The sequence below is a fragment of the Oryzias latipes genome, chromosome 11 (assembly GCF_053564925.1).
Source record: "Oryzias latipes strain Hd-rR chromosome 11, Olatipes_Hd-rR_3.1".
In the NCBI taxonomy this organism is placed as follows: domain Eukaryota; kingdom Metazoa; phylum Chordata; class Actinopteri; order Beloniformes; family Adrianichthyidae; genus Oryzias; species Oryzias latipes.
In genome coordinates this window covers 20,820,541-20,841,293 of record NC_136247.1, presented here as the reverse complement: position 1 = coordinate 20,841,293, position 20,753 = coordinate 20,820,541, and the positions used below count along the sequence as shown (strand labels likewise).

General features: G+C 41.7%; 1 protein-coding gene and 1 non-coding gene across 3 annotated transcripts in view; both read left to right on the top strand.

The window, feature by feature from the left end:
• The window catches only part of poc1bl (POC1 centriolar protein homolog B (Chlamydomonas), like), a 50,077-nt gene continuing 29,324 nt past the window's right edge, over positions 1-20,753 (top strand). Inside the window, exon 1 of one of the 2 annotated variants that reach the window (XM_020707082.3) lies at positions 1-160. The gene's annotated coding sequence lies outside the window, so the exon portion shown is untranslated. The remainder of the gene's footprint in view (positions 161-20,753) is intronic. The other variant, XM_078954973.1, reaches the window with a different exon arrangement.
• Positions 9,702-9,788, top strand: mir187 (microRNA mir-187). Its single transcript, NR_107142.1, has one exon. It is a non-coding gene; the product is annotated as a microRNA mir-187 (primary transcript).

Here is a 20,753-nt window from a genome sequence, read left to right as displayed (position 1 = left end):
TCATCGAGCTTTGATCAGGAGCAGCAGCAGGCGGGACTACAAGCAGCACGGATCCCAGATTCTGACTCCGGCAGACAGAGATGCTCATGTGATGCTCCTGCATCCTGATCCTCACATGGTCTGCGGTGAAGCTGAAACTGCTGGCATCCAGGACACAGAGGTATGGATTTGGCTTTACTTTTTACTGCTTGATCATGCAGATTTTCATAACTTTGCTATTCGAAGGCTCAGTTCTGCTTTAAAAACAAACAAAAAAACAACACAATTGTGGCATTCTCTAGGAATACATGTCTGTCCTCTACCAAGAACAAAATGCTTCCAAGCAGTGTTTTTTTGTGTGTGTTCTTTAATTGGTATTCTAAAAAGATATGGTGAAACTATTACTTTGGATTTTCAATCCACATCTGGTCACATTGTTTGACAATGACATTATTACCCTCAAAGTCATTTGGTCATAGTTTCCTGGTTTCTCTCAGAGGGTGAAATCTGCAGTCCTGCTGCTATTACTACACCAGAACAACACCTGTCTCCTTTGTGCAGCGGTAACTCGTATCCAGTGCCAACAGTGCTTTTTTTTTCACCAACCTAAAATCATAGAAACAGACTTCCTAAAGTGTTCCGTCAGCACCTGCAAGATGAGAACGATCAAAGCTATAGACACGCAGCCAGCTGTACCTTCTGAAATGCTACACCGCTTTCAATAGTGCTGAGAAAGCTCAAGAGAGAAGGCACAACCCTCCCCGGCGAGTGCATTTCAATGCATAAACATGAATATACTCAATGGTTTTTCACAGTCTGTCAGTTTTGGAACCACAACAAGTCGAGGGTAAATTTTTAGGGATATTTCATACAAACAGGATTCCAATGTTTGATCATCTGCCGGCTTGACTCTGCAGAATTCAACTGTCGACACTATTGGCTTTAGAGAATTGCCTGTATTTGCCGCACTTTAGGGCGCACCGTCAGTGAATGGTCTGTTTTCAAACGTGTCATATTTGAGGTGCACCAAACTATGAGGCACATTAAAGTCCCTTTCCGATCATCTTTGGTCTATTGTGAAAACCTTCCTAGTGGTCTTGTAGATATGATTATATCATTTTTAGGCAAAATCAAAGAACTTCCGTTGTTTCCTAAGACAGTTTCTACAGAGCGGCAGGAGTTCGTTAGAAATTAATTTCTTAGTTGAGGGTGGGACCGTTGGAGGAGAGCAAGCCTGTGCTCCATTCCCATCATCCCTTTGTTTACCCTCTCCTGCTTACAGCCCTAAGCTAACATTAGTGGTGCAACAAGATGGCAAAAAATATTGGGAGCTACTGAGTCGTACAGTTTTCAATTCAATTTTATTCATATAACCCAATATCACAGCACAGTTGTCTCATCGGGCTTCACACAGATAATTGTAGAATGCATGAAATTAGTTACAAAATACATTAGCTTAATGCTAAACTAAACTAAACAGACTAAGATAAACTGGGCATCCCTTCTCTTAGACCACATGTGGCCCGCCATGTCATTTTATGTGGCCGCAAGAGCATAAACGTTTTTAATTTCTTAAAATAAAATTCTTCTTTAGTTGATGACATATTTTTTATGTGTAGCTGCTGTTGTAATTCTTCAATGTTTGCAAGTCTTATGTGTGTATGCAGACAAATTGTGTCATCAACCCATCAGTTGGATGCAAGGCTGTGTGCCGCCTTTTTTTTGTAAAATGTAACACGTGTAAAGGCCCGCCACGTGTAAAGGCCCGTACACACCGGGACGAATTTCGCGCGCGATTTTCGCCGACGTTTAACGCCTCGTGACTAAACAAAGGGCACCAATGAGAGTGTGCACACCGATGCGAAAAAATGCCACGCGTCAAAAAAAAACAAACGCCTCGGGTTCTTTTTTTTCTTTTGACGCGTCGCGTCGAAATCTATTACACCAATGAGAACGGCGCTTTTGCACACGTGTCTGGAGCCTCTGAAGTTACAGTTAAACACAACTTGGGGGCGCTCAAACACAAAACTGCCTTGCTGAGCACATATACCAGCGAAGAAGATAGACACCGAGTTGCATCTACACAGCCGCGAAGAAATAATGACGGACATTCTAAAATATCCCCGAACCAAGCACCAGTTGGAGCTACTGGTGCTGGAAATATTCATGTTTTCTTTGTATGATTCTGACAAGCGCGTAAATACTTGCTCTTTTCTTCTTAGTGAAAAGCGACTTTAAGAAGCGTAAAGTTGCGCAGCGCCACCTTGTGTACAGGAGTATTTCTGTTTTACATTAAGCGCCATCTAATGTTAGGGAATGAAATTGCATGTTCGCTCGGCTCATCGTCAGCGAAAATCGCCTGGGTGTGAACACAAAAAACGTGGCGAAAAACGCTGGCGAATAACGTCTGGCGAATATTCGTCCCGGTGTGTACGGGCCTTAACACATGTTCTTAATACATGTTCTTTCTAGCTCAGTTTTATGTTATTTTTCTTTGGATAGTTTGATCCTGGGTTTTAATAACCAACAAAATGTAAAAGGATTTATGCTTGAGTATTAAGTTAACAAATGTTTTCTATGCATCTGTAATTGTCACTTAAAAAAGTTATAATAAATAAATAATGAGTTATTTAACATTAAGGAGTAGTTACATTTATTTTTCATTACATTTAGTTACATGTATAAGTTATATCTGGTCCATTGAGGATGTGGCCCTCAGTGAAAATGAGTTTGACCCCCCTGTCTTAGACCCTCCTTCTCTGTAAGAAAAAACTCATAAAAATAGATTCCAGGGGGAAAAAAATAGAAGAATGAGCTTATTTAACACTAAAATACACTATTCAAGCCATATTGCAGCTCAGACGAGGAAAACAAAGACGTCCATGGCTCTATTTTTCTACAAGTGGGTGCATCAGAATCGAGCGGACCAGAGAGCTCGTAGTAACAGTAATGTTCTGCCCATGCAATGGTCATTGAGTGTGCTTAACAGTGTTTTTGGGATACGTTGTTTCTTTTCAGATTGTTACCTTATGCTTTTAGGAGTCTTGCGAAAACATATTTCGGTGCATCATTTTACAGAAACAGCCCTTCAAGGCATTTTGCCTCAGCTGTATTTATCAAAGCTAACACAAGTTGTCCAGAGCAAGAAGAAAAAGAACAAAGTTTAAGCTTTAGTTGACAAAAAATAATAGTGTCTTCATGCAAATTGGACGCAAGCCTTTATTTCTGACACATTATTTCAAGGACTGGTGCGCTCACGCTCTGCCACATTTCTAATCAGCAGTCTGATGCCTTGCAATTTCTTTCTCTAAAAGCTCTTAGAGAAATATAATTTCAACATCTGAAGTGATTATTCCCTCTGTGGAGATTAGTTGTGAAGAGGGCTGAGTCATCTAACTGTGTATTTAAAAGCCAGGAGACGGGTGTTTTTTTCCCTCTTATGCTAGATTTCTCATGGAGACATATTTAATATTTAAAAATAAAAGTTTAGCAGGCTAAATGGTCTTGTTTTTCTTATAACAAGAGTCCATACTTCTCAACAGCGGTGCTTGTGTTTCAGTTTCAGTGGTGCTCAAGCCTTAGTCACATGTACCCATACAGGGGGGTTGACTTGTACGGGTGCTGCAGGTTTTTGGGTTGTTCGGGACGTGGAGGGTGGTAGACAGGAGCGGCTGTAATGTAAGGGGAGCACAGGTGTGTCTTGGCTTGTACGGCCACCTCAAGCAACAACATGAAAACGGAACAAACGGTTGTCGTGTGTGTGGTATCATGTAGTACTAAGTAAGGATAATGTATGTAACATGCAACATACAAGTGATGAGGCTGTGCACGCACATATCAGTCATTAGCTGATATGTGGGCGGCAGTGGCTCAGGCGGTTGAGCGGGTCGTCCAATGATCGAAGGGTCGGCGGTTCGATCCCCACTCCCCCCAGCCAACTGTCGTTGTGTCCTTGGGCAAGACACTTCACCCTCCTTGCCTCCAGTGTGGCTCCACTGGTGTGTGAATGTGTATGAATGCCCCGGTGATGGTCAGAGCTGGCAGCTACGCCTCTGTCAGTCTGCCCCAGGGCAGCTGTGGCTACAACAGTAGCTTACCATCACCAAGAATAAATGAGGAGTGAATGAATAATGAATGTAAGCGCTTTGATTGACTTGAAAAGCACAGATAAATCCAATCCATTATTATTATTATTATTATTATTATTGGTAGGTTGCAATGACCCCGTACCGACAAATGCTGCACACATGGGGTGTGTAGGTGATGCGTAAGTGGCAGTAGGATGACCACACTAGCTATGCTCTGTTTGCCAAATTTCTAACTGTCAGGCTGCAGCAAGGAGTGCATAACAGGCACGCCCTCGAACAACACTAATGGGCCCCCTGTTCGGGGAGGTTGGAAAAATCCGTACGACATACCTGCATTTCACCCATATACCTGTGTGCCCCACACAGGATTTCCCATTGTTTGCCAGCAGACAGCCCGTATCCACCCCGTAAGGGCAGTTGTGACGACGGTATCAGGGCATATCTTGTTTATTGATCAGACACAACCAAATCTCCTGAAATTCTTGAAACTGATTAAGATGCAAAGCAGCTTTGTGGTTTAAATTATAGGTAATATTTTTAGTCACCCAGTGATAGAAAGCTTAGGTAATTTACATATATAATCAGGCAACTTTTCCATGTGGCATCTAATTCCTCTTCTTTAGCTTTAAGTAGAAAATTAATGAATAAACCAAAGATAGTGCTAAACGTGCATTAACTATGCTGCTTTACTTGCAATTTCTTTTCAAAGTTAGGCATTATATTGTGTTTGGTTGGATCTTCCTGACCAAATGTTACATTTTCCATTATCAAGGAAGGGGGGTCTAAGGGCAGGGATGCCAGTATGGCATAGTCAGTTTGTTAGTTCATTTTAGTATTTTCCTATTGAACTCTTTGTATTCGTGATCCTTTTAAGTTCATGTTTTACTTCGAAGCCCATCGAGACGACTGTTGTTGTGATTTTGGGCTATACAAATAAAATTGAATTGAATTGAATCAAGATTTTTCTTCGAAGTCTTATAATAGGGCCACATTTTTGATAAAGAGACACATAGCAGAAATCTACTGCAGTTTTATGGTGTTTTTTTTTAAAGACACTACTCTTAGTACTCCAAAATCAAGAGTTTAATTACAGTTCCTATTAACTACACAGAGCTTATGTGCAACATTTTTGACTGAATAAACAATCGGAACATGCACTTTCTTGCCACACTAATGAAATGCTATCTTTGTAAAGATAAATCGCTGAATGTGGGTGGACTGTTTCTCTCCGTAGCCAAGTTGGCTTCAGCTTTTTCAAGACCTATGCCATCCACACTCACTGTATTTTCCACACTATATGGCACACTTGTAATCCTTTTTTTCTCTCAAAAAAACAACAGTGAATTTTATAATTCGGAGTACCTTACATATGGATTATCTCTGACTGGGATTACTGATGTCTAAGCAGTTTTGAGAGGTACATGGTGCTCATTCAAAATATCAGTCTGTTTTTTTTTACGAGTTGCAAACAGGAATTGGGTGTTATTGTAAATAAGATAAAGTGCCTACTTTGTAGCGGTGTCGGACTGTGCTACTTGTTGCTAGCAAGGTTGGGAGTTAGTGTAGTCACAATAACATTTGTTTTAGCAGTATTAGTATGCTTTATTCAGGGTTGCAAACAAGGTTGGGTGTTATTGAAAATATGCTAATGTGGCTAACGTGTAGCAGTGTTGGACTGTGTTTTTTCACATGTTACTAACAAGGTCGGGAGTTAGCGTAGTCACAACAACATTTGCTTTGGCTGTATCTGTCACAGGACAGGCAGACGGCTGGTTCCACTTGCAGCAGGTTTTATTAGCCCAGCTAAAAGTCCACAAAGCTAAATCAGGGTCAAGCAGGCCGGGGTCAATAACGAACATGGGAGCATCCGAGAAGCAACGAGAAAAGTCAGGATCCAGACGAGAGGCGGGGCAGGTGGCATGCAAATAGAGTCAAAGACAAAACAGGGTCAGGAAATTATAAGATTAGGTCAGGATATAACGTTTGGTAATGCAGGCAGAGTGGCACAAAAAACACTTTGGACTGAGTAAGGCTCAGTGTAGTGTTTAAGTATGCTGTGAGTGATTGCACTTGAAAGTCAGGTGTGTGGCCTCCAGAAACTGTGTGCCAGGGTTGCTGGGAGATGAAGTGCACTCAGAACTCTGGAGACAGATCTCGCTGGTGACCAGTATCAGTCTGTTTTATTACGTTTTACTGTCAAGGTCAATTGTCAAACCATTTCAAATAAAAAAATCAAATCAAAAATCAAGGTTGGAAGTCATCGTAGTCGGAGTTACATTTGCTTTAGCGGTATTTAGCAGTATTTATTTTTATGATTTGCAAATAAGGTTGGATGTTATTCTAAATACGGTAACGCGCCTAATGTGGCTAACATGTAGCGTTGTTGGACTATGTTTTTTTTTTAAATGTGTTACTAGCCAGTTAGTGTATTTAGAATGACTTGTTTTAGCTGTATCAGTCTGTTATTTTTATGATTTGCAAATGAGGTTAGGTTTTATTGTAAATAAACCATTGTAGCTAATATCCGACTGTGTTTTTTTTTTATGTGTCACCGACAAGGTTGGGAGTTAGCATAGTTACAGTAATGTTTGTTTTAGAAGAATCACTCAGTTCTTTTACGTGAACGGAGTTACAGGTATTGTTAATATGCAAACAACGCTTCTATTTGGGCTAAAGTGTTGTCTGTCACACTTCTAGAGTTATCGTGAACTCAGTTAAAGTCTGACTGACTGATGGACTTATCTCTGACTCTTTATAGTTCGGTGCAGCTTATACTGTAGCCCAGTGTTTCCCAACCCTGGCCCTCGGGGAACACTGTCCTACATTTTTTAATCTGACCCAGTTCAAATACACCTGCCTTTGGTGACTGTCATTGTCAGGCTTCTGCAGAGCCTGTTGATGAGCGAAATCAAGTGTGCATACAGGCAACATGGAAAACATCCAGGAAAGTGTTTCCCGTGGATCAGGATTGGGGAACACTGCTGTAGCACATTATCCTGCCTTCTCCTTTTTAAAAGATTTCAACTTCATAAAAGTCCACCTTCAAAACCTCCCCAAACCTTCAATGAGAATCCAAATTTAGCTTTTTACAAAACTGTGTTCTCACTTTCTTCTGACTAGAATGTGTAGGTTAAATGAGTTGAGGTTTGCCCTTGGCTCTCTGCTAATTTCTTTTATGCAAGCTTCGCCCTTCAACTCCTTTCATCTATCCTTTGAGTTCAGCTCCCTGTGGTCTCAAATCTAGGTTGGACCCATTTTCATAAAATGAACTTGACAGGAAAAAGTCTTCTTCCTGCCCTAGCGTATACTGCCTCACAAAAATCCAGGTTGGGAGTGAGGCTGATGCAAGCACCTTTCAGAAAGACTGAAAAGTTAGAGAGTAAACCTGAAAAAGCCGAATTTCATTTCAAGTTTGAACAAAATGTCAGAGGAAAGGGGGCGGTTGATTGTTTTTTGTTTTAGATGTTGACATTATTGCCCCTTACAGGTTATGGGTACATTTCAGGTAAACTATGAAATTCCAGCTCTTTGATTGGTGTACAGTAGTACAAAGTTTACTAACCTGACACTGCAGACTCACCAAGAGGAAAGAGTAGAAAAATTAGTTAAAAAAAATAACAGTTCTGGGGGTGCTTTGGCAGTTTTTAGATTCCATTCTACTGTAGTTCTCATTGCAAATGACATACTTAAGGGCATTGACTGTTGCATTGAGCCAGCCCCCACCTTGAGTTCCAAATGCCAAGTGGCTCCATGAAGCCAAAATAAACAGCAATTGCTCAGTCATTCTATTTGTCAGAATAACCATTCTTGCTCTGATACATTGTTTTAGCACTTTCTTGCTAATCCTAATTTTCCTTCAAATTCTTTGTTATAAAGTGACAAATCAGATCCTTCGATGAGAGAATGTGGTCCCCCCCCCCCCCCCCAATGTTTGAAACAGGTATCCTGTATCACGCTTTCGAGTGGTGAGGGTGTGGACTTCCAACAAGCTCACTCCTGAGCGGCGTTTGGGGGTGGGGGCCTGGGCTTGCTCCGGGGGGGGGCGGCGCTTTCTGGCTCCTCTCTCTCTGTGTGGGGGTGGTGGTGCTGGGCCTGGGGTGTCTGCGCCTCCGGGAGTGGGGCCCCGGGGCTGGGTGGGCCTGGCCCCCTTGCTGGGGGGGGGGGGCGGGGGACAGCTGTTTGACCACCGGGGGACAGTCTATCATCTGTCCCCAACTTATCCCCTTCTTCATATAACCTCATAATAGGGTGAGGGGGTGGGGGGCTTAGCCTGCGATGAGCCTTGGGGGGGGTTTACTAGGCAGTGGCCCCCCTCCTGTGGTTGCCGTATGGAGTGGGCCCCCCCTCTTTCGGTTTTATTTGCACCTTAGACATGTAGGGCCCTTGGTAGGGGGGGTGCTTGGACATCACTGCAAGCAAGCAGCGGATGTCCTCCTAGCACCCTACCCGCCAATTTTAACCGCACCTTAGACATTTAGGGCCCCTTGGTGGGGAGGGTGAGGGGACATCACTGTGAGTAATCAGGAGATGTCCCCTCAGTGCCCTACCCGCCAATTTTAACCGCACCCCCCTTAGTACACACACCCCTCCCCCCTCAATATATACATCCCAACATAAACACACACACATGCACACACACACCCTTTCAAACACACATACACGCACACACATTTTGCAAGGAAGGTGGGACCTGGGTCCGTCTGTCCCCTGCCTCTTCCCTGGTGGGGGGTACGGGCCCCTTTGCGCGGTGGGGGGGTTCACATTACATCTGAGCCGGGGGTGTCTGGTCCCTGGGGGGTGGGTTCTGGTCCTTGCTCCTGAGTGCTGGGCCCCGCCAAATTTCCAACTGTGGCCGAGCCTGGTCGGGCCATATTTACAACACCCCTTGTGGGCCCTCTTTTTTCCCCGGGGTTCCCCCCTCCTGGGCGGGGGCGGCGGGCCCCTGCCTCGCTCCTCCTTGGACCAACCGTGGGCCGGGCGGGTGGCTGCCTGGAGTGCGGAGCGGGTCTCCCTTGGGGGGTCCTGGCTCGTACCTGGGGTTGGGGCGGGGGGATGCCCGGAACTCCTGGGTGGTGGTGGGGTGCTCGTTTGGGGCTGTGGGCGTCCTTCTCCGGTGGGGCCCAGGGTCAATGCTCTTTTAAAAGCACACAACAGTTTCAATGATTTCATTAACTTACAATGATGGTTCCCTCAGGTGTTCTATATGATCGTTGCAGACAGATCTTTGAATCTTCTTGCCATAAGTAGTCAATGACTTTCTTGCCAACCATTTTAAGCAAGATGCTGTTTTTCGCTCACTGTTGAGAGCTGGGACCATGACTTATATTTAGGAATGCCCGCTCAAAAGATGGAAAGAGCTGTTTTCCTTTTGCTGTGTGTTGAATGGTGTCTGTGGAGGCACACGGTGTGTTTTTTTAGCTCATTTTTACAATAGTATTTCACTTGCTTTTTTCACTTTTCCTCCTGTCAGATCATCATTTCATCCTCTGGTCCCAGCACTCTCATGTGCCACTTACACACAATCCTTTCTAACAATTTTGTCTTCCATCCCCTCAAATTTCTTTTCTCTGTGTCTCCCGGTCTTCCTCTTCACATTGGAGCAGCTGTTATGGTCCAGAGCTGAGGGGGACTTCCTGGTTGGGCCAGCGGCTGCAACACAGGACATGGGTCCTGCTTCTCCTCCCCGCTCGTGTCTTGTGTTGCAGCCAGTGGAGCTGCCTATCCGTCATCCACTCCAACCGCTCATCAATGGTGTATAGAGACCCTGGAATGAAGCGATTCAAGCTGCCATGGAGCTGCCAGTCTCAACTAAATGTGTCCTTTTGCTACTAAACTATTGTTCCCATAGACACTCCAAAACAATAAAGTACACCAAAAATAATGTTCATCGTGTTGCAGTTATCTTAACCACCCAGCTTAATCCTTGTGCTATCTTGTGGGGTCCAGACGACCCCACTCCCAACTTTAACGTGCCTTGGTCATCTGGAACCCACAAGACAGGTATCGGCTTTTTCAGCTTGTGGGGTCCAGATGACCCCACTCCCAACGTTAACGTGCCTCCAAGACAGTGCGCTGTTCTTCAATGATTTTTTGATCTTCACTGGTGTCCATGGATTACATGAAATCCTCTCCACCTTTGTCATGGTAGGGAGAACACATCAATGTAAGGGTGGGGTCATCTGGACCCCACAAGATAGCACAAGGGTTAAGTTTATCAGAATTTATATAACAGTGAAGAAGACTATTGAAGGACATCCAGTGTTGAAGGGAGCGTATTCTGTGGTAACTGCATCATACATATCCATGACTCTGCAAAACCAGGTTGTTTAACGTATCTGGACTGCTTCTTTGTAGGTTTGAGGTACCAGCATCATCACAATAGGTGGATGATGACGGTGGTGGAACTCTGAAGGGGGCTGAGAGAGCTGAGAAAAAGTTGAGAGTAATAACAGAGAGATAAAATCAAAAAGAAAGAAGAGAGAATATACTTCTTATATACACCAATAATGACAAAAGCATTGTAACTGCTCAGAACAGTTAGTTTAGTCAATGTTGTGCCAAAACTCAATTGTGTTTTTGATTTTATTTCTTATTTAGATTGACCTTGCCTGTTATATTTTGTTTTAATGCTTCAAATTGTCAACAACAGGAAGCATGGCAGGAGGTTTCAAGCTTTATTGATCCAATCCTTCAGATCCTGCTGTACCGGAACTGGATTGCCTTTTGATCTATTCTGATTCGGATTATTTTCAGTGTTCCCAGTGGTCTTTTAGTTACGATTATGCCTTTTTTAGGCAAAATCCAAAATCCTGTGTTGTTTACTAGGACACAGTTTCTCCAAAGCACCAGTAGTTTTTATTTTTTCTTAATTATTAGAAGTTCATCTCTGAGTTGTGGGCGGGATAGCTGGTGTGAAACAACCCGTCCCCCCCCATGCCCTCCCTGTCGTGTTGCAGGGAGCTGGTTGCCTGTCTACCCAGGATGTTTTCTACGTCACAAATACAATCTTTTTCTAACTGCTTTTTTTTTTGTCTGCTCCAAACTTACATCGATTTGAATTAAGAAATGCTGAGAAATACAATTTTCAGCAATTTTGTCCATCATGAGAAAAATACCCCCCCCCCCACAAACATTTTTTTCTGTAACATATCTTTCAAAAGTCATCAAAATGTCAAGGTATTGGATGAAAACTACCTGAATAACCTTTAATGCAATAACATTGAGTAAATCATCTATTATTACGCTAGTATATTTATCATACTTGTGTTATATGAAGCCATAATATGCTAATTTTTACTTAATTTCAATCAGCTGAAGGTTTGCGCTTTGATCAAGTGATATTATTCTTTTTTTTTTTAACTGTGTTTAAAATTTGCTGATTTAAATACTATAGTCGGGTTCCATAACTTAGTTTTGTGCACACTGCATTGATGCAGGCCCTGACTGGCAGCCGGTTCAGGGTGTGCCCCGTCTTTGCCCCACAGTAGGTGGGATAGGCTCCAGCAACCCCGTACCCCAAAAGGGATTAAGCAGGGTCTCAAAATGGATAAATGGATGGATAGATGGATGTTTGTTTTGCTGGACATTGTTACTTTAGATCAGTGTTTTTCAACCTTTATTGAGCCACGGCACATTTTAACCATGACAAAAATCCTGCGGCACACCAGCATCCAGAAAAAAAAAAAAAAAAGGAGTGTAGTGATGTAGTGCAAACAGCCGCCAAACGCAGAAAGACTCCATCTCTGAGCTTCATTGTTTTGTTCACTTGTTCCACGGTCTGACACCGGACTCTGTGGAAAGCTACACCACTAAAGACGAGCTTTAGCTGGTATTTTTGTTGGGACTGAAAGACTTTATGAGCAGAATCTAAACAAGGAAGTTAAGACTTTAACCACTTCTGATTGGTCAGACTGATGACGTGTGATTGAGCCTCCAAGAATGATTGGTGGAGACAGTTGAAGGGGAGGGACTTTTCAGAAAACAGTTTTAGTTGCAGCTAAATCGCGGTACCGTCATTCTTATCAAAATGTCTTAATAGAATCAAATAAACACAAAGAAAAAAGTATTTTATGATCTTTTATATTCCTAACTGCTCAGTGTTTTATCAGGGCCTGTTTGGATGAACAAAGAGCTGATATCCTGGAGATGGAAAATGTTTTTAGATCACTTAATGAGGGCAATTTCCCACGGCACACCTCACCATCTCCCATGGCACACTAGTGTGCCGCGGCACACTGGTTGAAAAACACTGCTTTAGATGCAGTTTAGTGGCCTTATTTTACAGTTTTCTAGGTCTTTTCAGAGGAAAAGGCTTTTAAAGCAGAAAAAGGCTTTTCGCTGGAAATAGAAATTCTTTGGGGCCACAAGTCAGTATGTTTTTGAGAATACATATCGGAAAACACAGCAAACAACTCTCTGGATATTGGTTTGAGACCACGCACATGTACTGCACAAAAACATTACACTCCTGAAATGGAAGTCTGAACTTCAATGATTGTCACACCATGATTTCTTTAAAACTGCTAGCAGATTGAAATGGATGAATTGAAAACTTTTTTTGTTTCCAGTGTTCTCTTGTGCCGGTCCCAAGTCCGGATAAATGAAACACAGTCATTGTTTTGTTGTTGGACTTATGTGCTCTTTCTGTCCATAACAAACATCATGTGGAAACACAAGGGGTCCATCGCCCTCCACTGCTGTCCAGAACTGTGGTTCCAAGCTCTCTGGAGTCTATGGCATGAAGGAAGAAAGCCTCGGACCACGAAGGCCTCATCCTCTCCAACCGCTTCGATGTCCTGTCAGTTCCAACATCTGACAAAGTCCTGGTTTCTAATTCTCCACTCAGCGGTAAAAATCCTCGCCCTGTTGCTGCTTCTTGGACCAAGACAGAAGGCTGCCTGGCAGATCATCTCCCGCCGAATGCAGACGGCTCCTGAGAGACGCAATGAGTAGAGGCCCTGACACCCGCTGCCCTCCGAACACAATCCACGTCCCGCGGGATTGAACAACATGGGGTTTCCATCTGCAGTCTTGATGGGAGCGTAGGGTTCAAAGTCCGCTGCAGGTGTTGCAGTGACCGCCGCCACCTTTCCTGTTTGTGGTGTCCCCCCAGCCTCATCGGCCGCTTCTCCTCCCGCTACGCTAGCCAGCTGCCCGGTGGACAACTGAGCTGTCCTCTAAAGCCAATGTGGGCAAACACAGGTGGGGCCACCATGGAAACAAACACATTTTCTGCCCACTTTTAAACCATATAGGTCCCACTTGGCCTTGCTGGCTTGGAGGGACTTTTAAGCAATGCCATATTTATTTGTATATTCTAAATAAATAAAGAAATAGATTTTTAATGATCTTCCTAACCTTTTTGCAATGCTGTGATTTATTTTTTCTAAATTTGAACTTCAAATTTTAAAAAATCCAGTTTATTGAAGAAAACTTTTTTTTGCCTCAAATATGTATTTGTGTTAGCATTCTGTTTAATTTGGATGATTTTTCCTTTGCAGATGGGTTTGGCTTGTCAATTGTTTTATCAATTTTTGCATTTAGAGATCTTAAAAGCATTTTTCTAAATTACCGTACGTGCTTTACTTTTTTTTTTTTTTTTTTTTGGTACTGTTAGGAGCACAGATCAGACCCTTTTAAATGACGTACTGTGAAGAAAAAAAGAACTGTATTTGTGTCCAATGGGAAAGGGTATTGTATAGAAACAGAGGACAAGAATATTGGAGATTAAACACGGAAAATATAAAAAAGTTTTAAAAAAATCACAATATATGAAAAAAGATGAGAACAAGTTATAAAAGTAGATGTTCAGAGAAGACAGGACAAAAAGGGCAGATTCAGCTTCTGAAGAGAAAAAAATGAACCCCCAGTTGACAGCAGATAGAATCTAGCTATAATAAGTTGTCACCTCTCTATATTTGGGGTGGAGTGCCCATGTGCTGAGCTATCAGCTGCATGTCCCCCGCAGGTCCCACTGACACAAGGAGACCTTCTGTGATCATCCAGCTCGTGGCAGTGTGCTGCAGACTGCTGACGGTGACAGGTGTTCTGTTCTTTCAGGTCCCACAGGCTTTCCATCGCTGCAGTTCAGTGGTTTTATTTGCCAAAAGAAAGAAGAAAAGAAAACATGAGGTGTGTTTTTGAGTAAAGAACAAGTAGTTTGGCACAAATATATATATACTTTTTTTTGAAGGTTTAAAAATCTGCTTTAAAGGCCCACTTCAATGAAAATGGTCTTTTTGGTGTTTTTAACATGTTCTTGTGGCATTTTTCCTCATGATGGAGGACATAAATAAAGAAGATTAAGCTCAGATTTTCATTTCTGAGTATTTTCTTTATTCAAATTCTGGTGAATCAGGAACATAAAAAAAATGCTGTTAGAAAAAACATACAGCATATCATGGGCGGGTCACATCTATTCTGATGCATCCACTTGAGAGAGCCATGTTAATGAACTACTTCTGCTCTGCAGAAATGCTCTCAAGAAAACGAGAAAAAAGTTTAATTTTATTTAATTACCAAGAAAACAATTACAAAACGTGCAAATTTGGTTTTTCTTTTTTTTTTTTGACACTGAAAGGGGAACATAAACGTTTTTGGGTAGAATTAATCTCCTGTAGATGTCCTTGTAAATGAGTAAAAAAAAAAGGGTGAAACGACTCCATCGTGTTCATTTTGTTCAGAATCTTGTGTAACGTTCTTCTTTCAATTGATGTTTAGAGAAAGTCCTTTACCCTCAAATTCAAGGAAGTTTGCATTTCTTTAACAGTCATACGGTATTTCCATCTCCTTGTTCACCAAATGTACTTTAAAGTGCCTATATCATGCGTCTCATAGACCTTTTATAACCGTTGGCACACTAAAGAACACATCTTTATGAATAATGAGTTAGTTTTGCGAGTTATTTTCCGGAGACATTTCGATTTCTGAGGCGGCGGCTTTCACCTCTTGTGGGTGCCCAGTGGCAGTTCTACACTGACTCACTCCCAGGACAACTCTTCTTGGAAGGGGCTGTTCTTCACTTATGTACGTCACAATGTGAGGACCCACTCGTTTTATTTAGATTGGGAGAGGCTTGTGCACAGAGAGCAGGTTTTTACAGGAATACTCAGAAATGCTTGAATGGATCAATATACCGCTTTGGGGTTTCTTTTTGTGAGGAATGAACATTATAATACACTTAAAGCGCCAAAAGTTGATTTTGCATGATATAGACCCTTTAATTGTTGGCACAAATGGATACGTTTCACAACAAAAGAAAAAAAGTGATGAGATCCCGCTTTAAAAGTGTTTTTGTTTGCCAGCTAATAAACATTCTAACACTGTCAGGATCAAATTTATCATGTTCTTTCTGATGTTCCAGTGTGATGCTGCTGTGCTGTGTGTTCTCACATTTGGTGGATTGGGAACTTTGTCCTCACGGATTAATAAAGTCAATTTGTTTACACGATCCTGCAGGCAAAATTCCTTGGATACTTTGAAGCTAAATTATTTGAATTAGTTATTTTAAACTTGAAAAACATGAATTACCGTACATTACCCACATTCATGGGGTATACAGATCCATTCCAAAATATTAGAAAAGCATAGAAAAGTGTATCCAATTCCATAATTCTGTTTAACAAATTAAACTTTCGTAGAATGCAGATTCTGGTTGTCTCTTTTGCTGGTACATCTTCTTCTGCCATATTTTGCCCTTCCATTAGCCTTTCTGCTGATATGTATGGCGCTCATTGAACAGCCAGCCTCCTTAGCTAGGAACTTTAGTGGCTTACCCAGACTATGGAGGGGATCCATGAAGGTCTTCTGGCTAGTTGTCAGGTCTGAAGTCTTCCCCAACTGAACCAGTTTCATGACATGTCAGGAAACCTGTTCTGGTGCTTTCAGTTTGTAGATGATTAGTTGGTGAAACTTTGTTTGAATCATTCATGACCTGCAGAATTTAGGCAAATCTTCTACTGTATTCTCATTTTTTTTAAATCCTATTTTTGCTGGTGTAGCGACTCCAAAAACAAAGAGGCTGATGCTGGGTCCGGTTATTGAATGACGTGCTCAAAGAAAACATGAAGCACCAACGAAGTTCGTATTTTGAACTTTTTAATAGTGAAATAAGGTAATCAAATCCACCTCTGGATCAAAAAGGAGAAAAAAGTAAAGAATCAAGAAAAAAGTGGTCAACAAAAAAGACGGCAACCCAGCTCACCCTCCCTTCCACCTTACACGGGGACAAACCACGGGTGAGTTAAAACTACTTAATGTCTCCGCCCACAAACATGTGACCCACCAGGTGATTACCGCCAGGTGATTCAGACACCCTAATAAGAACCACATTTAATTCATGGCACCTACAGTTGGTTTTAGCTGGAGCCCAAATTTATTTCAAAAAAAGATAATTGAAATCAATTAAACGACCGGCCCTTAATCCATTGTCTACAACAGATTGATTTACTGAATGGAGTTATGGAAATGAATCCACTTTTCCATGATATTCTACTTTTTTTTGGAAAGGATCTGAATTTTTCCCTTCAGTTTCGACTCCCAATCAGGATTATTTGATGTCCATCCCTCTGAATCCCTTTGCGGACATGGGGTTGCTGGAGCTAACCAGCTACTGTTGGGTGAAGGCGGGGTACACCTTGAACTGGTTGCCAGTTTGTAGCAGGGCCACACACACAATCACCCCTTGGGACAATTTAGAGACATCAATCAACCTATGAAGCATGTTTTTTGGACTGTGGGAGGAAACTGGAGTCAGTGGAGAAAAAACCACACATGTACGAGGAAAATATGCAAGCTCCACATTGAGAGGTCCCAGCTGGGTTTGGAACCACCACCCTCTTACTGTGAGGTGAGTGCTCTAACTACTCCACCACCTTGCAGCCCACAATTCATTCATTCATTCATCTTCTTCGGTTTATTCCCTTTCAGGGCCACGAGGCTGCTGGAGCCTATCCCGGCCACTGGTGGGCAAAGGCAGGGGGCGCCCTGGTCAGGTCGCCAGTCTGTCGCAGGCAGCCCACAATTTAATCTGTTATTTACAACTATGCCACAGTTTTTAACAAATTCAGCTGATTAATTAAAAGTACACAATTAAAAGTATATTTTCCAGCCTACCCGCTTTGGTTTTTGCTGCCCTAAAAAGAGAACTGTGGGTCAGTCAAAAGAGGCAGAGATGGAGTTCTGCCAACAAGAACTTTGTCCGTATTTAAATGTAGTTCTGCGTGCCTCTTCATTTTTTCTATTCCCTTTTTTCCCCTCTTGGTCTCTTTCCATCTCTTCCTTGCCCTTGGATTTGTAAAAGAGGCAGGAGAGATGGCCTCCGGACTGAATGGGAAGGGTTGCCAGGGCGATGAAGGGACACGGACCTGAGACGTCTGGTGCCATTTGAGAGATTGAAAAAAGTCAGGAGGTGATTGTGTATGTCTGCGTGTGTTTGTGATTTTCAGACAGTAAGACGTCTGGACTGCTAGTGACTGACGGCTGAACTGCCTGAGCCCTTTCAGCTGCTCTGCCCCCCCCCCCCCCCCCACATCCCTCCCTCTGCAAAACCAATAGTTCTTTTACTCTCTTTCAGCAGCAGACGCTTGTGAACAACTGCACCACTGCAACCTATCAGTCATCCAACTAAAAAAGTAATCTAGTAAAAGAAAAAGCAATCAGAAAACTAGAACTTACTCAACTTCATGTTTGTATCATAATCATGGACTGCGTAAATGAGAACCGGACTGAGTGAGTCGTCGTCCCCCCCCCCCCCCGTTCCAAACAGAAAGTACCTGCTGGTTCTAAGAAGCCAGAATCAAATCCCATAGACTTCTAATGAGAAGTTAACAGCTGTTACTCCATCATTCTTTTTGTCAAAATAAGCATTGTTGATCTGATACCTTTTAACATGTTCTTGATAATCCTAATTTTTTTCATGATTGATGATCTGTGTCCAATTTGGACACAGAGCTCTGCAAATTCAACAAAAAGAAGGGAAGAACAGTCCATTAAATCAATAAAAACACGAGGAAATGTAAAACTACTGAAAAGCTAAGCCAGCAAGATGAACTCTACGTTTTTTTCTTTTCAGAAACCTCCACCGAGTGTGAAGCCATCACTACTCCAGGCAGGCTGATCCGCAGGCGAGGCACAGTGCTGAAATGAGGCCTCGCCGAGGGTTTTTGTTCTGACTGTGGATCAGCAATCAAAACAAAAAACACAAACAAAGGAAATATAGTTGTATTCACTGATACATCAGACTTAGTATGATTAATCATATGATTGGACCAAAAAAAAACATTTGAAGGTGAAAGAAGATACACTTCAATCAAATAATCCAGACAAATGAGCCCTAAGCAATTTAAGGTACATTTTTGGATTTTTTTAGAGTAATGTTTCTACTGGCATGTCTAAAAAACCGACCAACAACACAGCCTTCACTTTATTTTTTAACAGTACAGCAATGGGGGACCTTTCTGTGTGGAGTTTGCATGTTCTCCCCGTACATACGTGGGTTTTCTCTGGGGACTTGGCTTCCTCCTACCGTCAAAAACATGCTTCATAGCTTAATCGATTAATCTAAATTGTCCCTAGTGTGAATGTAAATGTGTGTATGGGTGTGTGATTTGTGGCCCTTCTACAAACTGGCGACCTGTCCAGGATGTCTCCTGTATTCCTGCCTTCGCCCATGAGTGGCTGGGATAGGCTCCAGCAGCCCCGTGACCTTGAAAGGGTTAAAAAGGGTTTAGAAGATGAATGAAAATCCAAACTTTGCCATGCCACTGAGAAAATTCCCCATCTCTTCACATTAATCTTCGATAACACCCAAAAGCCAGTAATCAGAGGACTAAATTAAGTCTTTCCCAAAATGCTTTCATGAAAGAATCCTCCTCAATCTAAAGGGTTTGTACTTCCACCCTGGGCATCAATTGCTCAGCTGTCTGAGAAACAAAAAGTGAAGATTTAGCTAGTCCTACCCACCTGATGGACAGTTTTGCATTTTAATTTTGGGAACACATGAGTCATTGAGTGAGATCTAACTAAGTGACCAATCATAGAAGAAGATCCACTATGTGGATCCCCCTTATGACTGGGAGCTATTGTGTTCAGCTCTTCAGGAAGCTAATGAGTAAAAGGAGCGTGTGAGCATGAATCCCTCTCCATTTCATTTAAAGAGCCGGATCCTGCAGAGAGACTTCATCTCACTGGGACACATTGCATTGATTCATTCATAAAATTTGCTCTCTAAGATTCCATTTTTTCAGTTTTTAAACTTTTTATTTTAGATTTAACGGTACAAACAAAACCAAGATTTATCTATAAACCTCTTAACAAGCAAGAGGATTCTAAAACATCCCATAATCAAACATAGCACGTATTTATACATATATTTAACAATAGACAAAAAAAAATGGAAGACAGGTGTGAAAAACAGAGAAAAAAGAAAAGGAGAACAAGAAGGATTTAGCTTCCATCTTCCTTTCATTTGTTACCTCATATATTTGTTGTTATATTTAGGTATATGTGGGGGCGGAGCTATGGTGGGGCAAGGGGGCAGGAACCCCACCCCCCAATTTTTGGTTCAATATCAGCATCATTATTGATGAAAATTAAGAAATCATTGATAAAACCTTCTTTGAGCTTTTCAGAAATCACAAAAAAATAGCATTAAATGAATATTAAAACAAACTGAATTTACATTAAATTAAAATAACATCTTTTCATTTGCCCCCTCTCTAACCACCTGACCATACAAAATGTTTCAGTTTTGCCACTGGGGGTACATGTCCACAGTCCTATGCATACATATTTGTGTTACGTTAATCATTAAACAACCTCAAACTTAAAAATATCAATATTCTTTTCCCGCATCTCCCGTTAAAAACGACTAAATCAATATGAAGGGAGGCCGTTAGTTTGTCTATAGCTTATTTTTCCATGCTTTTATTGTCATGCCACTCAAGAAAACTGAACAAAATCACACTGTGTCACTTTCTTTTTTATTACTTATTCTATTTTTTCTTACCCTTTTATACCTTTTATGCCTTGCTAGTTTGCACGAGAGCACAAGACACCAAAGGCAAATACATTGTCCATGCACTGTTTGGCCAATAAAGCTGATTCTGATTTTTTAATATTTTTCCAGTCTATTTTTCTTGCAAGTACTTATAATATATAATATATAAAGCATATTTCTTAGTCGTCTCTTGAAAATGTCATGAGGTATCACACAAAGCAGATATATTAGTAGATTTGAAGTCATTTCCCTTTAAAGTTCTTCATGTAAGCTTCAATCCTCTCATTATTAGTCAGGAAGGCTATTTTTTTCAATTAAGCGAGAAAAGATTTGATATACTCACTATAAACTCTAGATGGCACTGTTTACTTGAAGTGAGTAATCAGATTTCTCACTTCAGAGGTAGGTCGAATACTGAGGATCTGACAGAAGTATGACATCTGGATAGACTAAACCAAACTAAAGGTTTTAATCCTATATTTCAACATTTAAGTTTGATTTTCAAAGTGTTTTGTAGAGAATAGCAAACAAACTGTTTTAATAAATCTTTCAAAAAAATAATCTTTCTCAGATTTATATATAAAAAAAAGTGAAACTCCTACATAAATGGGAGTCATTGCAGGTCCAGATTGAGGGCACATCGCTCCAACAGAAAGTCTGCTTTCAACTGGAATGGGATGAAAAGGAGG